The sequence below is a fragment of the Culex quinquefasciatus genome, chromosome 1 (genome assembly GCF_015732765.1).
Source record: "Culex quinquefasciatus strain JHB chromosome 1, VPISU_Cqui_1.0_pri_paternal, whole genome shotgun sequence".
In the NCBI taxonomy this organism is placed as follows: Eukaryota; Metazoa; Arthropoda; class Insecta; order Diptera; family Culicidae; genus Culex; species Culex quinquefasciatus.
This window is the reverse complement of record NC_051861.1, coordinates 29,946,107-29,965,660: the sequence shown is the minus strand read 5'-3', so window position 1 is coordinate 29,965,660 and position 19,554 is coordinate 29,946,107.

The window sequence follows — 19,554 nt, the reverse complement described above, 5'->3', positions numbered from 1 at the left end:
AAAAATGAATTACATCGCATCAAAGTAGCGATATTTACGAAAAAATAATTATTTTTTAATTAAACCGAATGACGAAATGATCATTTAACCCCAATCCACCCCCGAATCTTTTTTCGCGGTGTTCATTCGCTCGCGCCAACTCGCGATCTCCGGGCGGTGAACTTTTCGCCCGATTTTGTCGCCGGCACTTTTCAATGAGAAGATTAATACCTTCTTTGGCGCGTAAAATTGCAACCCTCTGATGAAGGACAGTCAGACATTGGTCTGATGTCGTTCGCACGGAATGTTTTATGCAGTGATTAGATGGTCCAACGTTCTGCTACTGTAGGCTATCATGATTTTGGAAGTGGTGCTATCTAGGCGGGTGGTGCACACCCTAGCTCTTTTCAACGTATTTTGGTTTGAATTTTTACACACGTTTTTCAATGCTGTTTGTTGAATGATATACATCTGTTCTCTGTGATTTAACTAAATACGCGGTAGGATGTTCCCTTGGTCGTTCGCTATGAGTTGTGGATTTCCTGCTTCTTTTCTGATGGTTCGGCTGAGGGGACATGCTTATTAATTTCTCGTCGCTCCATACCTTTAATGACGTGATGGGAGCAAGGGCGTCTATACGAAGTGTCCCTACACCCGCTACAAATTTCCGGTGCTTGGGGAGAGGAGATGGGATTATTTTTATTCTTAGCGCTGGTATTTGTAGCATTAAAATTCTTGCAAAAAAACTTATGCATGTGGGTTACGGAGTAAAAGATGATCATATTGTTCACCTAGCGCTCACATTCGATTCCAGGACTAAGTCGCCTGCGGGTATGGAGATCATACATACATACTTACATATACTGTACAACGGAATTTCACAATCAATCAAATTGATTGATCTCAAATGTGCTAAATATGATTTTAAACGCAGGAAAATGTATTTTTACAAATTTTTTTAGTTTATCAGACTTCTTTTTCCATTAAAATTTTGAAGTTTTTAGAACAAATATTTTTCGCCCCCTGATTTTTCGGACCGATTTTGAAGGAGGGGGGTCGACATAAACTTCAAAAAATATTTGCAAAAGCCTCGGCAAAAGCCTAACTCGGGAATAACATTTTTGGCGTTATTGCGGGTTTTAAAAATAGGCAAACAAAAACACCTATTTTTTCTGAAAAGTCCTCATGAATACCTACAACCTTACCAAATCGATCAGAAAATTCCTTCAAAAGATACAGATTTTTGAATATTTACGTACCATTTTTGTATGGACAGCTGGGGAACCAATGACACAAAATGGCTTCTTTGGTATTTTGGTGGTTTGAACTTAATAAACAAAAATACAAACAAGGAGGGCCTATTTCGTAGTGATTTGCTCATTTGAAAAATTAAAATGATGTTATTGTTAGATTTTGATTTCTTCCATTTTCAAAACATTTTTAAAAGCTTTTTAACGATAAAACACTTTTGCTTCCATTGCGAACGTTCACATTCATCAATAAATCATCCAAATTTCCCGTCAAAACCGTAAACCTTGCGGAGAAAGCCTTTAACCAGAAAATCACACCACATCACGCTCCAGGACATCATCATTTACGCAGCCGCACACACTGACTGCTGTTCGTGACATTTCACCTCACAAGTCCACCCACACCACGGTGGGTGGGATTCTGCCGCTGAACTTTAATTTAATCCGCGACGCCTAATTCAATCAAACTCGATTCGTTTTCCATCTATCAGTGCTCGTGAACCGCTGCCAGTTCCAGCTATTCTCATTTTGCGCGTTTCCTCGCAGATAGAGGATTACGGAAAATGTCTTGTCAATCTGGTTCACCAGAATTCATCGTGATAGTGAAGCTTCGCGGGAGCATCCGTTGATTGACGATAGAATTATTTCAAAGTAGTTCCAGTGAATATAATTTCTATCATAACGCCGGTGAAATTCTTGTTTTCTTGTTTTCAATTCTAACTAAACTCCTGTGAAAACATCGATGCGAGATCGCCCCACATCCAGCCGAACGTTATTACCATCCTTAACCTCACTTTTGAGCAGCCACGTGATACCATATGCAAAGGACGTGCCCGCCGTTAGACTCACGTACCGACACATACCGAATGTGTTTACTTTTCAAAAATATAATCCTTCACTCAAACTGGCACGCTTTCGGTCGTCGTCGTCGTCGTCGTCGGAGACAACAAAAACCTCAATCATCAACCTAATCCCCACCCCCTCCTACACCCACACAAGCTCAAAACAACCTCCCACACCGCTCCCCCGATTCAAGCAGCTTAAAGACAGATAGTGCCCGGCTGTTTTTCCAGGATTCCATTATTGGGAATTTTGCAACAGGGTGTCAAATGATGTTTGAAAAAAGGTGACAACACCAAAAAATCATCCATAAAATAACTTACGGAAATTGCTTTCCGTATAATTGATCGACGCCACCAACATCATCAGCACAGCCGGCAACAGATATCCAAAATGCGAACAAAGCATAACTTCGTTTACCTCGCCGCGATTAATGCTCAATAAGCAAAACCTCAGTACCTCATGTGTGAGGCTCTGGGGGACTTTTCGATTACAATAAAATCAGTACGTTTTGGTCAGTCTAACTAACCACATCGGCTTTATTAATTTCGTGAAATCTCCCCTTCGATCATGGACGTTTTATAAATAATATATCAAGCAAGACAATGTAAATGGGCTGCCTGAATGTAAACAAATATCGCCAAGTCAGTTTATGTTTACATTAGGAACGAGCAGGATAGCAGGATCTTTGTTTACACCCCGACATAAGCCCATTTTCATTGTCTTGCTTGATATATTACATTGCGGTGTGTGGTAGCTTCTGAAGCGAGTCCAACTCCATCTTCTGAAAGTTCGGCGACTCCTGCTCTCCAAAAAATTTGATTCCTCCTGAATTGACATTTTATTACATCGTTTTAAACCATATTTCAACATGGTTTATATAAAAACAATTGAAAATGTCGCTAAAATATGCTTGATATTGAACGCAACTCCCGGAGTTTTCGGCCATCATTTATTTATGTACAGTGGACTCTCTCGTTGTTGAGAACGGGAGGTATCAAATTACACAACTCTTCATTTTTGCAGTTGATGTCAGTAAATGCCTCAGTTTCATCAAGGTATGATAGATTTGGGCTCCCTGTACACGCTCCAATCGACAGAGCTGAATTTTAGTGCATTCTCTGACAATAAATAAAAGTTTAAATTTGGGTACAAATTCTATGGAATTATCTTAAGCAACTTAACTTTCAATTTGTGATAAAGTGCACGGGTTTCAAGCTATAGCAATTTAAATTCAACTTTTGTTGCCTTTCTACTAAAGAAAGGTATATGTTTGACTTCCCGAGCAGGGGTAAATAACACGGGAATACCAAATTTTTGTATTACTTGAGCAAATAACAGGGACCAAAATGTGCCCTTGGTTGCCCAGTAATAGATGATAAAATACCATGAAATCATGCCAAAATCTTGTATGTGGAAGGGCACAACAATACCAAACCATGTTATTCCAAGGGTAAAATAATACCTCAAAATAAAATCATTTCAATACCAAGTTGAGGTCTTCTGGATTTTTGAACATTGCTTGAATACCAAAACTTGATATTGTCACGGTTTTATTTTTAGGTATTATTTTTAGGCGCCCTTGAAAAATCAGATTTTGGTATTCCTGTGGTCTTCTACATACATGATTTTGGTATGATTTCATGGTATTTTACCATCTATTACTGGGCAACCAAGAGCACATTTTGGTCGCTGGTATTTGCACAAGAAATACCAAAATTCATGCCATTTTTAGTGCAACAGTTGCATCCATATGCAACAGCCAAATCTACTCACCTGATGATTCCATGTTTTTCTTAGTGATATTCTTCACCACATCGAATGCATTTGTCATTGATGACCGGCCTGTGCTTAAAGTTCTTGAAGCTTCTGAAAAATAACAAGATTGAAAAATAAATATTATTAAAATGAAACTGGATTGAAATTCACCAAAATTCAATAATCTGTCGATTAACTCGTTTTTCGAAGTATTTGGTTATCCTTAGAGAAATTTCAACGTTTTAAAAAAAAATCTTAGTGGGTATATAAAATAAAAATGAAAATCAGCTCTAACATGTTTGGGTTTCAAGTCATTTTAGCGCAAAATAAATTATTATTAAAAATTTTCCCATGGTTTCAGAGGAATTTGATGAAACCTTTCAATACCAAAATAATACCAAAATGTGGCATCCTGACTTTTTTTTCACAATTTCAAGTCATTTCTTTAGGGCAGCGATTCTCAACCTTCTTCTAGGCTGGTACCCCCTACCATGTAAATCAAGTAGGCCCGGTACCCCCGTTGAGAATCGCTGCTTTAGGGGGTATATCAAAAATGTTTGAAATCAAGTTTGAAATTTCCGGTTTTCAATGAAAGCATTCGCTTTGAGACATCATTTTAGCGCAAAATTAATTATTTTTGTCAAAATTGGTCAAAATTTGATAAAACACTGTAATACCAAAAGAATACCAAAATGTGGTGTTCGGCCATTTACAAATTCTGCAATTTTGCAATATCAAAACAATACCTTAAATTGGTATGATAGCACATTTTGCTCTTGCATAATCCTTAAGACAAATTTTAAAGGGTCCATGAATACCAAAATTTGGTATTGATACCAGAGAAAGGTATTATTACGCATTTCCCTTGTTATTTACCCATGCTCAGGTTTATGGAACAATCACTAAAAAATCACACTGCATCGATTTTCGACGCTCTATCGATTCATCTTGACAGAACTCGTCTATCATCAACCCTCGAATTTTGAGAAAATAAATTCAGTGGAGATCGAGTGATGTTCGTGTGTGGTAAAATTTTGCCAAATTTTGTGTCGCGTCGTTCTCAGCTCCCCTGAATCCGATTTTGATTCTTCTGAATGCAGATGAAAGCTAGTGTGCTGAGCCTGGGCGAGTTAATGCTCAAATTTCGAAATATTCATCTATTTTCGGATGTGATATGATTTTCCAACGAATTACACAGTTTCCAAATGAAAATATGGTCATTTTTCCATTTTCATATCTTTTATTTATCTCAAAAATTGCATTTTTCGAGCTCTACAACCTTCCAAATTTTCATCGAGATTCATAATTTGGTTCTAGAGCTATATGTTTACTGCATATAGGGTACATATACAATGTACGGAACACATAGAGCTACATTGGCTTTGATCGTCAAGTTTTCACAGCGGCGAGATGGCCGTGCGGGTTGGGGCACGGACTTTTAGGGTTTTTTCCTAGCATCTAGGGGAACTATACCCTTTCTCAGCCTATTTCTATTATCGGCCTATCAGCACTTTGATCATAAATTACAGCTTTCATAAAAAGTTTTTGACTGTTCCAAAGTAATAAATAGCTCAAATAAAAGTGAGCAAGCAACTCTCCATTGTTGATACATCTGAAAATGTTGATTTAATAGCGGAAAACGGCAAAAGTGATGAGAATTGGTCGAATGGATTAGAGTGATTAGAATGGGTATATTTCCCCTACCAGATGTAAATTTACACATTATTAGAGGTAAAATTAAAGCTTTTTTTCTGACATAAAAGATGTACTCCTTTTTAGATGAAATTTTACCATGATTTTTTTTACTGTGTAGAGTAGTCATCAATGAGATACGGGGAACAATGATAAAATGGATCTCACAAGTGTAGTTTTAGTTCCAATCAGGCTCATATTTGGGGAAAGCTGTGTCTACTGGATACACGTCTGCCATAATATTGGCTTTGGTTATGGACGCTCCCTTAAAAAGTTATTCATAAATGTTTGGTTCTGGGGTATAAAAGTAAATTATGGACAAAAAATACTTTTTCGCTCGTAGGTTGCCATTTACACCAAAATTAATAATTCTTCAGATTTCTTTCGACGTTCCATAGGGAATGAATGGCTACAATGTCCTTTCATTAGGTTTGACCAAAATTAAGAATGTACTCAGAATCCAGGGTTGTCTCATTGTTCCCCACCCTTTTCAGTCCATGGGTAACAATGAGACATTTTTTATTTTTCTTCATGAAACTTTTCAAAATCTTTTTTAAATCTTTCAAAACATGAATTTTAGGTGATTTTTGGCATATTTATTGAGTTTAAACTTCATTTAACCAAAAATATAAAGTTATTTGGTATGAATATATGGATTTTACAAAATTTAGATACTTTTTAGTATAACTTTTGTTAATTAAAGTTTCAAGTTGGCAAAATTGCTTTAAAATGTTCAAGCCAAGTCACCTACAATGATACAACACAAAAACATTTTGTTTAGCTCGAAAAGTTTTGATTTTTATAGAGTGTCTCATTGTTCCCCACCTGTATCATTGTTCCTGCCAAGTGCGTCTACAATGAGACAGTTGAATAACTCTGGTTGTAGACATCAGATCGATCTCATATTTTGGTCAATGGTCTATTAAAGTGTTCTAAATAGAAAGAAAATGTACCAACAAGCTCATTAAAAAGTGCAAATGAAAAAAATACAAAAATCATTGAAAGTTGAAAAACAAAAGTGTCTCATTGGTGTCTACGCTACCCTATATACGTGCAGATTTTTGCTCTCAAATTTGTTTGAGGACTTGTATGGAAAAAATAAGGATGCAAAATTGCTTAATTTAAGTACCAAGACGAGATGATTTGCGAAATCGTTGAGGATTACTCTTACATTACAAAATTAAATTCAAGAGAAATTTCGATACAAGTATACTCAGATCATGACAAAAGCATTACAATGGAATACCCGACTCGAGTGGTAGTTTGACAGTTGTGTGTGTGTGTGTGTGCAACCAACCAAACGGGACCACGCGGCCGCTTCTTACAAATTGAGTTGTTTCCATGTATTTTTAGATCTACATTAGAGTGTAACAAAAATGACTTTTTGGCGGGCATTCAAGGGTTTGTTCCGGTGGACATACTAAGCCTTAATCCAAAATATGAGCTTGATTGGACGTAACAGGAGCTGGCGCTCCGCTCTTCAATTTTAAATGGGATTTAACCCGTAAAAAAAGATTTTTTCAAAAATGTCACTTTTTGAGGCATTTTGGCCACTGAAGCGTTTATTTTCAACATCATTGGCGTGTAGGCCAGATCCTTGCGCATCTTTTGGTATATATAACATTGAAATTTGGAGCACCCTGGAGCTCAGTACAGGCCTTCAAAGTTTGGCATTTTTTCGAAAAATCGGTCCCGGCAAAAAAGATATGCGTCGCGCCTCGCGACGCCCTAGACGCCATTTGATTTTGCCGGGGCCGATTTTTCGAAAAAATGCCAAACTTTGAAGGCCTGTACTGAGCTCCAGGGTGCTCCAAATTTCAATGTTATATATACCAAAAGATGCGCAAGGACACGCCAATGATGTTGAAAATAAACGCTTCAGTGGCCAAAATGCCTCAAAAGTGACATTTTTGAAAAAATCTTTTTTTACGGGTTAACTCCCATTTAAAATTGAAGGGCGGAGCGCCAGCTCCTGTTACGTCCAATCAAGCTCATATTTTGGATTTAGGCTTAGTATGCCCACCGGAACAAACCCTTGAATGCCCGCCAAAAAGTCATTTTTGTTACATCCTAATCTACATGCTATACATGCAAATAACTCGCATAGGCATTTGGAAGGTGTTAGCTCTGCCGAGCTTCGGTGACCCATTTCTACGCTGGCTAGCCGAGCGCGAGGTACTTCAGCTTTATCGACAAGCCCCGCCCTGAAGAACATTTGCACCAATCGGATTCAAACGTTATTTAGAACTTCCGAACCCTTGTCAAATGGACAAGGACCCAGCGCGTATATAGTTGATAGTAACAGTATTCCTAATTCCAATTATAGTTCACCAAGTCGCGATGGCCTAGTGGTTAGCATTTTTGCTTACCAATCCAAAGGACGGGGGATCGAATCCCGACTCGAGCAACTTTGATTTTTCGTTCATGTTCAGAGTTTCAAGATTTATATTTCCTATACTTTCTCGTTGGGAGCAGATGGGAATCGAACCCAGGACCATTCGCTTTCAAAGCGAACACCGTAACCAGTCAGCCACGGCCGCTCCTTTCGAGTGGTAGTTTGACAGTTCGCTTCATAAGAAATACATTGCTTACTACCAATTGCGTCGGGTACTCCATTGACAACCCAATATTCAAAATGTTGGTCATCACCATGCCACACGCCAAGACAACAGGAAGAATGGATTCGAATGGCACACCGGAAACCAACATCGATGATGTTTGAAAAGAAGTATGATTGGGGTAGGAAAAAAAATCCCGAGCAAAACATTGTTTCATATTTCAAGGTAGCGAACATCCTATCTCTCTTCCACGCGTCAGCAAGCAAATTCCGCCATCTTCCTTTTATCTCGACGCTCGACGAGGATTGACGATTATGGGTTTGGACGGGAAATGGAAATACATTTTGCATCATCGCAGCGCTGCTGTGTTTCAGCTGTAGGAATAGCTTTTATGATGAATCAGTCCCAACGGTGAACAACGGGAGGAGGATTAAAATGGATGCTTCTTTTTGTCTGTGGTGAACAAGCGTCTGTTTGGCGAATGGAATATTAAATTTATTGAGGAAAGATGATCCGAAAGTGGATCAATTTCATTGTTTCGATTCGATTGGTAAGCAAAACATTTTAAATTAAGGCATAACTTAAATTTCTTGAAACTCCCGAAGACCTTTCCCCTAAAACCACAAAGGTCAACCACAACAGGTATCAGTCAAACTCAAAACATTAGCCAAGTCTCCTGACGCGTGCCAAGGAGCCCCACAGGAGACTCCAAAATACCTTCTGACTGGCTTTTTTTTGTCAACTTTTTAGAAACTTCCCCAAATTGTCCCGAAAAAAGAAACAGTCACCGGGATATGCTAATGGACCGTCGTCGGAACATGGAAAGTCCATTTCCAACGCGTCGTCCTCGTCGTCGTCGTGAGGGATTCTCGCCGATGCTTCGCGATCTGTCCAAATCGCACGCCGTACTTCGTCGGATTGTGTGACTTGTGGAGAGAAAAGTTCGCCAGGCCAGGTTTGTGTCATTTTTTTTCGTTTCTTTCTTGATGGCACAAGACAAACCAAATATGAAAACATTTACTTTGGCTGGAAAAGTTGAAAAAATAATAAGAGTAACAAGAAGAAGGAAGTTTTAAAGTGAATGCATTATTCCCTAGGGGTTTGTATTCTTGAGTAAACAAAAAAAAAGCTTGCGTCGATCATTACAACTTTCTTGTAAATTGCAAAGGGGACCTTCAAACTGAGAGTGAAATGTTTGCAATGACTTGAGAAAAAGCAATTTCCGTGTTGTTTTTGAGAAATTAAAATGAAAAAAATAGCAAAATGCATTCAAAACGCTTTCAGTAGTATTACAATCATCAGATAAAAAAATTACAGGAATCAATCATTTTTATTACGAAAGTCTTATGATAGTGTTTTTTTTTAAAGAAATTATCCTAAAAAACATTCTCCACAAAATTACAAAGCTCGCCATGACACATAATTTCGAAAATGTCTTATATTATCCACTGTCTTAAATATTTCCAAATTCCTGAAACCAATCTTCCGCCACAAAGCTTCAACTGAAATGACAATCCAATTCCTAAATTACATTACCCCCGGCACGCAAAACTTCACCGCGTCAAACGGAAGACAATCCGAAAGACAAAGTCTATCCCAAACTGCTGCTTGGTGTGGTTATACCCACTTTTGCGGCTTCTTTTGTTTCATAATTTATTTTTTGTTCGGAGGAAAATTAGATTTCCACTCGCACCAAAAGTTTTGATGCGCCGGAACGTCCTTGTTTGTTCCGCAAATTTGGGCGAATTTCTTCTGCTTCAAGAGTTGCGAATTTCTTAAATTTGTCTAAATAATTTTAATTCTTTTCAGACATAAAGTGCTGAATCATCTCTACAACACTAACGAGTAACATTACTTTTAAATATTTTTGTTCATCCTTTTTCCACATTCATGGACATTATCTTTCAATCAGCTTGCAGAAAAAAAAAATCAGATCCAAGCGATGAATATTGAACAACCATCAAGAAGGGAAGTGCGAAAAAAAGCTTCGCGAACCACCTGCAGAGTTCCGAAACCGTCGACCGGAAAGGGTTCGACATCCATTATCGGCAGTGATGCAAAACATCATCAGCATCATCATCGCCATCACCGTTCGTCCATTTTCCTTGTCGTGACCCGAGGGGTCAAACATTTGTTTTTAGGATTTTTTTTGTCTAAATCATGGTACTCTGTCAACTTCTGTCATTCTTACTTCAGTCTACTTTTAAGAAACTTCACCCATTTTTTTGTTCTTCAATAGAAAGTCACAATCGAAAATTTATTTAAGTCTCATGAAAATCAATCGAAATTATCACAGTTTGAAACCTAAGGCTCAGAAAAATATGTTTTAATAGACTTGTCATATTTAACAATATTTTAGGCAAAAAAATTAAACAAAATTCACTTTTCATTTGGTTAGTGTGATTTGAATTAAACTTTGTCGATGCATTCGTTATGTCAAAACAAGCTATTTAGTTTTTCGCCGAATGCGACTGCACATCGTCTTTTTGTATTCAAAACAAAATCTTAGAACAATAAATGAAAATATCAAAAGTGTATTAATGCTAGCGATCAAGTCAACGGATCAAATGATCAATTTTGTTGTAAAAATCAAGCTTAGCTAAGAACCGCTCATGTTTTAAGACAAACTTCAAAAAAATATTTCAAAAATGCAAATAAATAAATAAACAAAGTAAATAAACTAATGAATTTAGAAAATCTCTTTAAATCATTCACAGAACTATTTGTTTTCAAAGATTATTTTTCTTTAAAAGAATGAAAAATCTAGTGGAATCTGTTTTGTAAATCCAATTTGTTTACGAAGAAATAGGCTTATTAGAAAGAATATAAAAGCTCTTATTTTTTCTTTTAATAATTGATTTTGTAAACCTGGCTCATGTTTGAAAGAGTATTAAAATCATTTATTTTAAATTTTTATTTTTTCAACGCCAATTAATTTCTAAAAAATTGTCATGTTAGAAAAGAACTCGAATACCATCAAATTAACTATTAAAATATCGTGCCGAGACAATAGTCTAGCTATTTGATGTTAACAATATAGAAATAAAAAGCTATTTGAGGTTATCAGTTTCAAAAGCTATTTAAAGATATCAGTTTCAAAAACACTGCTTTGACAAAATCGGCTCAAAATATTGGTGCTAAACTGGTTCATGACGGAGGCCAACATTCAAAAAATTTATTTTATAAAAAGATAAAAATGTGTTTGCTTATTTTACATAAATTAATCACACACTTCGATTTTAGCATTAAAAAAAACGGAAATATAAATGTTGTGAATTCAATTAAAAAGTATTTTTTAATATAATGGATACATTAGTACATATGATTTAAAAGTATTTTTCAATCTTATGGATACATAAGTTCATATGATTTCAAAATATCAGATTGAAATCAGATGGTATTTACAATGTAATAAAATTACTTTGATTCGACTCGATAATTTCGATTAAATTTATATTTTATGCATTAATTGACATGCACTTGTGTTTAAGAAAGACGTATGCTTTTGCGTATGCCAGGACTCGTGCAAGGGTAATGTTTAGTTATTTATTCAGCAATAAGGCAGGTGCAAATATTTTTTAAAGTTGTTGTCCCCCGGCTCTGGCCGGGGTAAAACGTAAATATTGCAATAAAAAACCGTAGTTTTACCATTTGCATAGAAAAAGTATATTAAAATGCAATTTACACTAGTTCAGTTGTTTTGCAATCATAAGTTTTCAAAAAATGTAAGTCATGACGAAAACACAAATTTTAGCGAAAAAAAATATTGCGGTCATAAACTGGGTGCAGAATAGTTGTCCGCAAAGCGGCCTCAATTCAGAGCTGTCAAAGCGGAACCAATTTACTGTTTGAAAAATGATGCCAAGAAGTGGCAAGTATTGTAATCGATCTATAATTTATTTTGTCAAGAACAAAAAAGTCGAGGGCGTCGAGCTTTTAAGTCAGTCTTAAGAAAAGAGATAAAATCGAGATTGCCATAATTCGTCGCTAACATTTCCATAAGCGCTATGTTTCACTCAAAACCTATGTTTACGAATTGTTTACGACGAATTATCAGTAACTGTGAATGGCACCAGGCAAATAACATTGAATAATCTTACTCCTGAGCAATTCTCTACGAAATCGGTCTTTTTTCTTCAATTTTAATTTTTGTATTTTTTAATCCGACTGAAACTTTTTTGGTGCCTTCGGTATGCCCAAAGAAGCCATTTTGCATCATTAGTTTGTCCATATAATTTTCCATACAAATTTGGCAGCTGTCCATACAAAAATGATGTATGAAAATTCAAAAATCTGTATCTTTTGAAGGAATTTTTGATCGATTTGGTGTCTTCGGCAAAGTTGTAGGTATGGATACGGACTACACTGGAAAAAATAATACACGGTAAAAAATTTGGTGATTTTTTATTTAACTTTATCACTAAAACTTGATTTACAAAAAAACACTATTTTTAATTTTTTTATTTTTTGATATGTTTTAGAGGACATAAAATGCCAACTTTTCAGAAATTTCAGGTTGTGCAAAAATCATTGACCGAGTTATGAATTTTTAATCAATACTGATTTTTCAAAAATCGAAATTTTGGTCGTAAAATTTTCAACTTCATTTTTCGATGTAAAATCAAATTTGCAATCAAAAGTACTTTAGTGAAATTTTGATAAAGTGCACCGTTTTCAAGTTATAGCCATATTTAAGTGACTTTTTGAAAATAGTCGCAGTTTTTATTTTTAAAATTAGTGCACATGTTTGCCCAGTTTTGAAAAAAATATTTTTGAAAAACTGAGAAAATTCTCTATATTTTGCTTATTCGGACTTTGTTGATACGACCTTTAGTTGCTGAGATATTGCAATGCAAAGGTTTAAAAACAGGAAAATTGATGTTTTCTAAGTTTCACCCAAACAACCCACCATTTTCTATCGTCAATATCTCAGCAACTAATGGTCCGATTTTCAATGTTAATATATGAAACAATTGTGAAATTTTCCGATCTTTTCGAAAAAAATATTTTCAAAATTTTCAAATCAAGACTAACATTTTAAAAGGGCGTAATATTGAATGTTTGGCCTTTTTGAAATGTTAGTCTTGATTTGAAAATTTTGAAAATATTTTTTTCGAAAAGATCGGAAAATTTCACAAATGTTTCATATATTAACATTGAAAATCGGACCATTAGTTGCTAAGATATTGACGATAGAAAATGGTGGGTTGTTTGGGTGAGACTTAGAAATCATCAATTTTCCTGTTTTTAAACCTTTGCATTGCAATATCTCAGCAACTAAAGGTCGTATCAACAAAGTCCGAATAAGCAAAATATAGAGAATTTTCTCAGCTTTTCAAAAATATTTTTTTCAAAACTGGGCAAACATGTGCACTAATTTTAAAAAATGAAAAACTGCGACTATTTTCAAAAAGTCACTTAAATATGGCTATAACTTGAAAACGGTGCACTTTATCAAAATTTCACTAAAGTACTTTTGATTGCAAATTTAATTTTACATCGAAAATGAAGTTGAAAATTTACGACAAAATTTCGATTTTTGAAAAATCAGTATTGATTAAAAATTCATAACTCGGTCAATGATTTTTGCACAACCTGAAATTTCTGAAAAGTTGGCATTTTATGTCCTCTAAAACATATCAAAAATAAAAAAATTAAAAATAGTGTTTTTGTAAATCAAGTTTTAGTGACAAAAGTTAAATAAAAATCACCAAATTTTACCGTGTATTATTTTTTCTAGTGTAGTCCGTATCCATACCTACAACTTTGCCGAAGACACCAAATCGATCAAAAATTCCTTCAAAAGATACAGATTTTTGAATTTTCATACATCATTTTTGTATGGACAGCTGCCAAATTTGTATGGAAAATTATATGGACAAACTAATGATGCAAAATGGCTTCTTTGGGCATACCGAAGGCACCAAAAAAGTTTCAGTCGGATTAAAAAATACAAAAAAAATCGAATGACCGAAATCCTAGAGAACTGCTCTCCTGTATTATCACTGCGCTTCAAAGATACATAATCTCGTAACTTCCATCCGGTTGCTCTTCTGATGCACAAAATTCCACCCACTTCTGACGCAATATTTCATCACGTTGAAAACAAAGAAGGACTCTTTTAACCGCCCATCGTTTAGTCTACGAACAAAAAAAGCACGAAGAACTTAATTTTTCAGCGAAAACTTTAATATCATTAGATCCAAAATGTTTCAAAACGAGTCACTTCAGCAGCAAAAAATATGTCACGCTTGAGCTTGAACAAAACCTTCTACTTTGTTTATGTTTACAGCTGTAGTGCAGATGTATTAGTGGGGAGCGGTGGGGAGCATTCAAAAATCACGTTACGCATTCTGTCTTTTCAGCACCCAGGTCATAAACATTGAACTTTTACAAAAAAAAAACAGATTTTTAAATCAATTCAAATATGATAAATATGATTCTATACGCAGGGGAATGCATTTTAAATAAATTTCAGCTGATTGCACTTAAATTTGCATTAAAATTTTTATTTAAAAAAAAAAACATTTGTTTTGCCCTCTAATTTTTTGGGGCAACTTTGAAGGGGGGGGAGACAAAAACTCTAAATAAAATTGGTCCCAGCCTAACGGAAATTGAACGATCATAAGGTAGAGAACCTAGAGCTTATTAGAGAACGGACAACTCAAATAAAATGTACCAGTCGGTACTTTTTTTACTACCATAAGGAACAGCATTAAAAAATAAATAACATAAGTGTCTATCCCCTCGTCCTGGCACATCAACAGGATATCTTTCGTCAATCTTCCCCTGCTTCATCCACGAGATGTCCCGAATCCCGCTTACATCTATCAGCAATACCGGGTCCGGGTTGGTCGGTCCTGGTTTATAAATAATTGAATAAAGGATTTTTCGGTTTCATGCGATGAAAGATTACGGCGAACATTATCCTTGCCGCCGCGTTGCCGCAGGTGTGTGTTTTTTGCTATACATCGCATATCCGATATCCTTTTTTATTCAGCTTGTTTTTTTTTGTCCTCCCGCGCATATCGATGAATATCTGGAAAGGGTGAAAGCTTCCCGCGAAAAAAAGCATTCCGTCCCTTCATGGATACAATTTATTCCGAGTGCACTTCAAATTGAATTAAATAACTTAATGAGATTCAATCTTCACGATCGTGATTTAAGCCACTAAACCTCTGTTTCATTATCCCTTCGATTCAAAGCGTAAAACCCATTGATTATCAAAACACACTTAACTCTCACCCATTCTTTCACACTTTTCCTCCATTCAAAGGAAAAAAAAAACAAATAAAAAAAATCTGTCCTTGAACGATCATCATCAACATCGGCATCATTTTCGTTGACGGTCACCAACAAGTATTTTTTCCCGTCCCGTCGTGCTTTTGTTCTCTAAAACCAGCTTCTGTCCGGCCAACAACAACAACAGCAACAAGAAAGTCCTGTCTGAAAAATCGCCGTTTTATTTGTGAATGGTTCGGCTTAATCTGTTTACAACCAGCGTCTCTGCCTTCACCTTACTTTCCCCCTTCTTTTCACCGCTCTTTCCAGCCATCATGTTTCGAGATATTTGGCCACCCACGCTTTTGAACACCTTCGCGAAACAAAACAAAAATCTGCGTGGTGACAAGGTGTTGTGAGAGGAAAATGTACGAAATATAACGGTTAAGTCACAGATAAGTAAATGACATAACTTTAAAGTCAAACTTCACTTCACTTGGTATTCTACAGAAATTTTAAGAAGAAGTCAATAAAACCAACATTAATTCAGTATCATATAATTTATATTTCAAATAATGTTTAAACTTTTTACAAAAAAATCAAATTTAAATAATAGATAATTATTTTTTGTTTATTTATATCGATATTTTTCTGGATTTTTTTTTTTTTTTGAGAAGATCCAATAAATTTTGTATATTGAACCTTTAAAAAAAAACTCCAGTTTTCTAGTTTTACCAGAAAGCCTCATTTTTTTAAAAGCAAATAAATTTGAGTCCACAGAACGGAAAAGGCGCTAAACTTCAACCTGTATCAGCAAAGAATTGTGTTAGTTTTTTTTTTTTTTAATATTTGAACATCAGACTTAAATTATATTTTTAGCCGCTAATTTGACCTCGAACAGAACCGAAAACCAATTACTTTAAACTTGGTATTCTTAAAAAAATCTTCCGGTTTCTTATAAGTCAAAAAATATCAATTGTAGTTTTGAACACATTGGAAAACTAATCCATCAAATAAATACTTTATAATCTTATATAAATATAATTTTTTTGGACCACAGATCGGAGAAGACGTAAAATTTAGGCCAATGAAAATTTTATTTCAAGTCTTGAAACAATTTTTTTCAGAATTTTCAAATCCCAACTTTGTTGTCATTTGTGATTTTAAAGGGGTGTTTAAAAGGGTTGAAATATTTATAGAAGTTTCACTTTCAAACAAAAATAGTAAAAAGGCAAAACAGTTTCAAGATGCTATCGATTGACTGAAGGCTGAACTCATTTTTCGTAATTTTATTTCATCGCAAGGCCATATCTCAATAAACAAAGGTCGGATCAACAATGTCCAAAAAAACAAAATTTTTGAGAATTCAGTGTTTCAAATATATTTTTTCTAAAATAGAGAGATAGATAAACATAAAAGAACACTAATTTCAAAATAAAAAATATTTACTTAACTCTCCTATGTAGTTGATGCTTTCCTCGCAACTTATTAAAAATTGATTCGGAAATATTATTCATCTGAACTAATCATTCTTTGGAAAGTAAATCATAATTTAAACATTATACGAAGTTCTTATGAAATGTTCATTTTCCGAGCAGGATTATAGACTTTCAAGAGTAGGGAAGGCAAGAGATATAGTTTTAATGAACATTTTAGCTAACAAAACCAATAAAAAACATAACAAAAGTCCCTTAAGTGGCTTCAAGAGGAACAACCGGCACATGCTGATTCATTTTAATGCAGAAATTCATCAAGGGGTTAAAAAAATCACAAAATTTTATTATTATTAGAATATTTGTTAAATCCACTCAAAAGGTGATTATTAATCACTCAAGAAAGTTTCATGAAGATATTTCATGATTAAACTGAGTAAGAGACAATTTAAGCTCAAAATTTTGCCATGCGGGCTGTCAAACTTTGTTGGCGTTTTTCTCTAAACTCCGAGTTGACTTACGGGTGCCACGATATCTCGAGATGGGATGGACCAAATTGGCTGAAATTTGAGGTGAAACTCTTAAGATGTATCTCGTGTGCATGACGAAGCCCAATATTTAAAATTTGCTTTTTTAAATACAAAAATCAATAACTAAAGGATTTTTTATGAAAAACATGACAATATTTTTATCTTTTTTTTAAATAAACTTTTTGAAAATCGGGCTTCGTCATGCACACGGAATCGGTTTAACGAGTCTTCACCAAAATTTTGAGCCGATTTGGTCAAGACAGTGTTGAGATATCGTGATGATGCAACCTAATATCTTCAGATTTGTTTTGTTAGTAGGAGAAAATGTATATTAAATTGCCCTGAAAAAAGAATTAAAAAAATAACTGTGTGCTCATACTAACCTATGACTTTTTTGCCGATATACATGTATGTAACCCCTTAAATTGAATTCAATACACAGAATTTTAGAGTGATAATCAATTTTCTAAATTAAACCTTAAATGTGTATCTGTATAGAAAAGGTGTTTTTGGGGAAGGGAGGAGACTGCAAGTGCCGAAATTTGTGTTACGTAATCTTTGAACGAACCCCTTCAACTTTCTTACGCGAAGTTTGATTATTCGTCTCGAAATATTAGGATATCGTAAGAAAAAATCTTGTTTCTTCAAACCTCTGATATCAAAATTCAGGGCTATAGAGTCGAAGCCGGAGTCGGTGAAGTCGGGTCTTTTTAAAGAGCGCGAATCAGAATTGAAAAAAAATCAGAAGTCGGAGTCAGAGTCTATTCAAATATTTATCAATGAATAATAACAAACTAAGTAAAAACAACCAAATGCACTTGTTTTCCACTTCACAAACCACCTTTGATAAATGTTTTATACTTCAAATTTGACTCAAAATGTATTGTGAATCACATAAATTCAACATTTTTCGTGAACAACTCACCTAGAGTAGAAAAAAATCACAGGATTTTCCCATCCTCCACCAAACTACTCGCTTCAGATACGATACATTCATTGACCAACCAAGCCCAAAGTCATCAATTTTCATCGCGTTTGTTGTTTAGTCTCGCTCACTCGCGCACTTCACGTCTCGAGACACATTCCCACGAAAATCGTTTTCGGTGTCACTTCTCCGGAAATATCAATAGGGCCGTTTCGACGCCGAAAAGAATCCACCATTTACCGAAACACTGCCGAAATTGGCCTCCTCCAACCGCTCTCCCCACCCTTTTTACCCCTCTTTACCATAGATTAAATGTTGATCTCTCACTTTCTCCTTCCCGCTTTTATTGCGTTAGAACGTGTTCGCGCTCTAATGACCAAGATTTTATTTTGTTTCGTCGTCGTCGCACTTTTGTCCTCCTTTGTTTTGAGATTTTATTTCATTTCCCCCAAACTCCTTCGAAATTTCCCCTTCTTCTTTCCGGAAGATTTTCCGCTGCCTTTCCACTCTCAACGGCGACCATTGTGCATTGAAATTCGAAAAATATATCTCTTCACTTTGGTTTCCCCCGCTCCCTTATTCTTGCCCTTTTCACAAATTTTCCTCTCGTCTAAGTAGCTTCATAGACTAATTTTCTAGACAGGTTAATTTTCAACAATTCAGTAACTCGTCCTTTTCATCCTCCCAACTGTCAAAAGTGACAGCTCACAAAACAGACGCAAACCATTGCGTCTAAAATATTGCTCTATGGTCGAGTCTCCTCTTCTAGCGTTCGTCACCGGTGGACCCGAAACGTGGTGACCGAGGCGACACTTAATTTAGGGAAATTTATTATCGCTACAATTATTGTCAAATTGACAATAATCAGAGAGGAACGCGCCCGCGCTGCCATGGCGAAGGAGGCGCATTCTATTTCGGACTCTGTCGGGCATGTCTTGGTGGTGCTTGTCGGCGGTCGAGGCGGCCCAACGTCAAACGGTAACAATAGCGGAGGACACACAAACACACAGTGATAGAATGCCAACAGTGTGACGAATGCGGTGGTGGTAGCTAATTATAGTTCCGCGGTAGTGTTGGTTGGTTGATGGTAAGGAATAAAAGAAGAAGATGGATTTTTAAGGTTTTCTCTTTTGTTTTTGCGTCGAACAGTGATTTTTGACAAGGAGAAAAATTATGACATTGCTACTTATATGTTATCTATGTAACAGCAAAGACTAAATATTGTTTGTCAATTTTGAACTATTATCAAATCTGATGGTGACCATCAAAATTAAATTTAATCAATCGTTACCAGCGATGGAAGAATCTTCATCAAAAGAAAATCATTTGACGCTCGTCATGAGTAATAATCTCCTCTCACGCACGAAA